Below are 6,000 nucleotides of genomic sequence, written 5' to 3'. Positions count from 1 at the left end.
AGCAACCTCACTGTTTCTCACTTTAAGATTAAAATAATAAACACACAGACAGAGAGAGGCTGGAAAGTGCGGGGTGGGGGGGGGGGCGGAGAATGAAGTGGCATCAGAGCTGCGGCACAAGGACTCACGCAGCGCAGGGCTGTGGTAACCTGGCAACCTGGGAAAGGTGTGTCAGAGTGAGTGGGATGTACGTAGTCAAGAACCAGGGCTGGGAATAGTCAGGGCTGGACGGGGGAAGGTCACAACCAGCTGGCCTGGTTCCTCGCGGTGCTGAGGAGGGAGGGAGGGAGAGCAGACAGCACGCTGCCTGCCCACACAGCTCGTGACTCCCAGCTGTGTCCCCAACGCCTCCTAACTGGTGGCCCCGCTGGCACCAGGCTCTCTTCTGCCATCCGGACTCTAGATTCCTCTACCAGTATCCTCCCTGAAATTCTCAGCCATCGCGTCCTTCTGCTCTGATGCCTTCCTTCCATGGCTCCCCAGTGCCTCACAGAGGCATTCAACGGTTCACGGCCCCCTAGCATCTGGTTTCTTTTTTAAGAATTTTTAAAAAAATTTTTTTAATGTTTACTTTTTTGAGAGAGGGAGAGACACAGCATGAGCGGGAAGGGGCAGAGAGAGAGAGAGAGAGAGAGAGAGAGGGAGACACAGAATCGGAAGTAGGCTCCAGGCTCCGAGCTGTCAGCACAGAGCCCAAGGCGGGGCTCGAACTCACGAACCGCGACATCATGACCTGAGCCGAAGTCGGACGGACGCCTAACCGACTGAGCCACCCAGGCGCCCCCCTAGCATCTGGTTTCAACCCACCCCTCCAACATCAGTTTCCACATTCTCTCATACGGTGCCCTCAGATCTGCCTACCCGCCTTTCGGCCCAAATCCGAGGTCCCTGCTCTCTCAACACACGCCTGCTGAATGCCTACCGTGGACCAGGCAGTGGGCTAGGCACTGAGACTATAGGAATACCTACGACAGTCTGCTCAAGGTGAGCTCGTGGTCATAGGGCCAAATAAGCCCACCGACACAACACAAATGTGGCAAGTAATCTAGGATTAACAGACACAGAGCACTTAACCATGAGCCAGACACTATTTTAAGCACTTTCCAGGCTCATTTAATCCTTTCACTAACCCGATGAGGTAAGTGCAACTATCACCAGTCCCATTTTATAGGTGAGGGAACTGAAGCTTAGCAGGTAAAACTTACTCGAAATCACCCTGAGAGACAAACGTCCATGGACATGGGGCGTCCCCGGCAGGGAGGCTGGTGTGGGCGGTGAGGCCGGCAGGGCCATCAGTGGTGACCGCAGTACTGGACAGAGCCCAGTACGAGGAGGGCCAGTGCCCAGCACCCGCCCTCCACTTCCCAAAGAGACACCCCGGAAGTCGGTGCTTCCCACCTGGAAGAGAGAGAGAGGCTCCACGAAGGAGGGAGAAGCTGAAAGGGAATCTGAAAAATCCAAAACTTCCCAATAAAAATGGAAGGAGCAAAGGCAACCCGAGGGGAAGGAATGATGTGAGAAAAGGCAAGGGGAGCAAAACCGGGCAGGCGCGGGGGATAATTTGTAAAGAAGTCTGACTGGCCTAAGGTTTCTCTCCCCTTGTTTCTTTCTTGAAAATGTATGCCTCTGCTTTTAATGGTTTCATATTCTGCCCCTATCAGTAACGTTTGATTTGAAGAAAATGTTCCACTGCGATAAAAAAAAAAAATTTTTTTAGCTAGCTCGTGGCAGAGCCGAGCATAGACCACAGGTGGCTGTGCTGCTGGTGAGCTGTCCACGACACCGTCACAGCCCCCACGGTATGATGGGGGGACAGCGGAGAGAAGGTGGGCTGCTACAGACACTGGCCGCCAAACGGGTCGGGCCTCAGGGCCCGAAGCTGCAAAACGAGGGGTCTCGGGGTCCCTCTCAGGAGCATAGGCCGATGACCGGGACGTAACCAGAAACATTCGGGGCCTCTGCGGTGGAGGTCTCCCCTCCTGCTGGGGAAGCTGCGGGGCTCTTTCTGCTCAAAGTCATGAGTTGTTTGTTGGTTTTTTTCCTGCTTGGCTTGTTTTGACATGAGGAAGAGGCTAATCCTCCTGGCAAACTTGGGTAATACAACAAGGCAGCAGTCCCCTCCCTGAAGCAACAGGGGCAGCCGGCTCCAACAGGGAGAAACCGGATCCAGGAGTCTGACTGGTCAACAAATGACCTCCCTGTTCTGGCCTCTGGTGGCTCCCACAGGTCCCACTGGGGCTGTCTTCTCTGAAGAGTCACCAGCTCTGGAGGCACATGTGTTTTGATTTCTGCCTCCACCTGGTATTAGCTAGCCGACTCGATCTCAGGAAAGATACTGTACGTCTCCGTGACTCGGTTTCCTCGTCCGTCAAACGACAATTATCCCACAGAGTCACCTTAAGGTTTAAACAAGTTAATGAATAGGAAACACTTAGGACAGGGCTTGGGACACGGTAAAGACTCGATACATTTAGCTCTTACTATTTTCTGTGTGTCTGTAGGTAAGACTCCCTGAAACCTAGGCTCCGAGGTGCCGGGTGAGACTAGATGGGCCCTACGCTAAGAGAACCCGACGTGGGCTGGAGTAGACACGGTACCAGATGACACAGGCACGAGCCTAAAGGGATCCAAAGCCTCCTTGAGGGTCCTGGTTTCCTTTCCAGCATTTCAGAGAGAGCCGGAGGCAGGCAGTGTGATGCTTCTTGCTCGTCAGCTCGCTCAGGAAAACCCTGGGACTCAGAAGCAGGCAAGGACGTTAGCACGCCCGCCCCACATTCCCTGCCGTGGTTCCTGCACTGGGGGGCGGCATCTGACTGGTTCCCTGCACGGAGGATTCACGGTCCACATGCTTCATTTATACCCTGTGGGGATGCTCCGGGCGTTTTCCTTGAGATAAATAGCTTCCAGGCAGCACGGATTTGGGGGGCGAAGGCGGGGGGGGGGCGGTTATCTGGGTATTATCTTTAAAAGCCATTTCTGAATATTTCCTTAAGATCTAGGGCCAACCCTGTGGGTGTACATAAGAATTCACCAAACTGCTTTTTCAGAAGGGGTACGTATGAGAGTACGTATGAGAGTACAGACTTCTGCCTGGCCCTGGGGCAGTGCGTGGGCAGCCTGGCATTTTCTAGAGGCTTCCGAGAGTGAGATGGCGGCAGACGTACCATTCACTTTCTCGGCCTTCAGTCCAACATCTCTTCAGGTTCTGCGGGAAGGAAAGTCTTGAAGACTCAGGTAAATCTAGAACGGTCCGGGCTCAACTCCTCCTTTTTAGACCACAGCCTTTCTGTCTTTCTAGCCCAGCATCGAGCACCAGGCGTGCCTCTCAGCTGGGGCCCGGCGAATACGGGTTACGCAGAATGAGGGCTCTGATTCTCTACCACACAACTCAGAAATAGCCACACTCGTTTTGAGCCAGCTGTGTCTGTCAGATGCAACCGAATCTTCATAACCACCAGGGCCGGTGATAGAATATTCTACTATACTTACAGGGCAACGGGGTTGTCCTGGGGATTCTCTGGTGTCCAGTAACTATAAATAAGACTGCTGAGTTACTTTAGATGTAGATTACTCAGGCTTCCCAATCACCATCTCTCAATCAACTTTAAAAGGGAGAAGATGGGGCGTCTGGGTGGCTCAGTCGGTGAAGCGTCCGACTTCGGCTCAGGTCACGATCTCACGGTCCGTGAGTTCGAGCCCCGTTTCGGGCTCTGGGCTGATGGCCCAGAGCCTGGAGCCTGCTTCTGATTCTGTGTCTCCCTCTCTCTCTGCCCCTCCCCCGTTCATGCTCTGTCTCTCTCTGTCTCAAAAATAAATAAACATTAAAAAATAAAATAAAATAAATAAAAGGGAGAAGATAATGGATGTGCCAACCATCTTTCCCATGTTCCCCTGCAAATCCTCTGCCTCACTGGTCTGGTCTCCTTATCATCCCCATGCACACCCACATTCTGTCCCCCAAGCTCTTTTCCCTCACTGCTTCCTCCACTCGGGTGCCCTGCTCTCTCCTCTTTACAAGCACAGAGCCCCCAACCACACTCCAAGGCCACAGGCAAGTTCAAGAATGATCTGTGTTCCCTCAATCTTTCTCTGCCGCTGCTTCACCTGTTGCCAGGGCTGGTGCCTCAGCACTTAATAGCTCTGGCTATTTCAGGTGTGTTTCCCCTGATCGCACATTCTGGCCGGTACCACCACCAACACTCTACGGATTTCTTTCCGAAGTGATGTCAGGCAGAGCTGAGTTCAAGTGTTGGTTTCATCACTGTGGGCCGATTCCAGCATTCCTTCCTCATACCTCATCCTCTTGACTTGGATGTTACTTAGTACCCCCTTCTTAAAACTGCTATCTTGTTTTTAAGTACATGCCACTACCCTGAGACCCTGAGACCCCCTTTCCTGCATCTTTCTTGGCTTTGCTCCCACCTGTCCGGAGGCCAGGCCCCTGCTCCTGTGGCTCAGGCCCTGTGCCCTGGGAGTAACTTCACTACTGGCTTCATCGCTCCCTTCCCCTTTATTTATTTATTTTTAAATTTTTTTATTTTTTTATTTTTTGAGAGAGAGCAAGAGAGAGAGTGTAGACAAGCAGGGGAGGGGCAGAGCGGGGGGGGGGGGGGGGAGAGAATCTTAAGCAGGCTCCACACTCAGCAGGGGGCCCAATGAAGGGCACAGTCTCACAACCCGTGAGATTATGACCTGAGCCAAAATCAAGAGTCTGATGCTTAACCAACTGAGCCACCCATGCGCCCCCCCACCCCGTCCCCACCACCTCCCCGTCCCCTTCCATTTAGACCCGAGTTATCAAAGGACACCTGCTGGACAGTCTACTTGAATATCCACTGTCACTCCATGTTCAACATAACTAAAATTCATTCAATAATTCTCTGTTGAGTGCCTACAAAGCCAGGACTCAGTCTGGTCATTGATCAGCAAACCATGTAAAAGTTCGTGCCCGAAGTATCCACTGATGAATGCATGAATAGTTAAAATGGAGTATATCCACACAAGAGAACATTATTCAGCTTCTAAAAGGAAGGAAATTCTGGTGTGTGCTACAACACGAATAGACCTGAAGACAGCACGTCAACTGAAAAACGCCAGTCCCAAAAAGGACAACGCTGGAGAATTCCACTTATCCGAGATGCCTAGCGTGGTCAGAGCCATGGTGGCTGCCAGGGCTGGGTAGAGGGGGAAAGGGGAGGTAGTGTTAGTGGGTGCAGGGTTTCAGCTTCGCAGGGTGAACACAGCTCTGGAGATGGACGGCAGCGATGGCTGCTCAACACCATGAATGTACTTAATGCCCTGAGCTGTACGCTTAACGATGGTGAAGATGGTTAAGTCACAAGACGTTATTTGTCACAAGAAAAAAAAAAAAAAGTCCTCGTCCTCCTCGCACCCCTCTGTAAATTGCGCTTCAGTAAAAACAGAAAAGACCGTACCCTCGTGGAACTTACGTTCTGGAGTCAAGATGGCGATCGTCACGCGCGCAGCTTCCCTCCCCAAATTCTGCCACTTGTGCCGCCCCTCCAGGTTTGTCCTGCAGGCGCTTGACCCCCCCTTCTTCCCCATATGCCATCATCCTTCTTTAAGGCTCTCGCCTCTCTGTCCTCCCGGTATCACAGTTTCCACCACATGTTAATGTTTGAGGATGGCATGAGGAAACAGAGAAACCCTGTAGTGCCTGGTTCCAATGCAGGCTCTACCACCGGCTCCAAATAACCTCACATTTTTAAGCTTTAATTTCCTCGCCTGCTAAATAAAGAGTTTGACAACACATTCACGAAGGCTGCTGCTGGCTCCAGCACAGGAGAAGTCTCTGGTTCACCCTGCCCCGAGGTCTGGTGTATTCCTCGCAGGCATTCTGCAGCCTGAGAAGAAAGGCCTCATTCAGGAGGGGAACCCAGCCCGGGAGATGACTCCCTCCAAGCGCTCCCTGGCTCTCTTTCCTGCCAGCCTGAACTTTTACTGCTTACAACCTTGTGACTTTGGATTACCTGACCTTGC

Source organism: Panthera leo, chromosome F3 (genome assembly GCF_018350215.1).
Source record: "Panthera leo isolate Ple1 chromosome F3, P.leo_Ple1_pat1.1, whole genome shotgun sequence".
Classification (NCBI taxonomy): domain Eukaryota; kingdom Metazoa; phylum Chordata; class Mammalia; order Carnivora; family Felidae; genus Panthera; species Panthera leo.
This window is presented reverse-complemented; position numbering follows the sequence as displayed.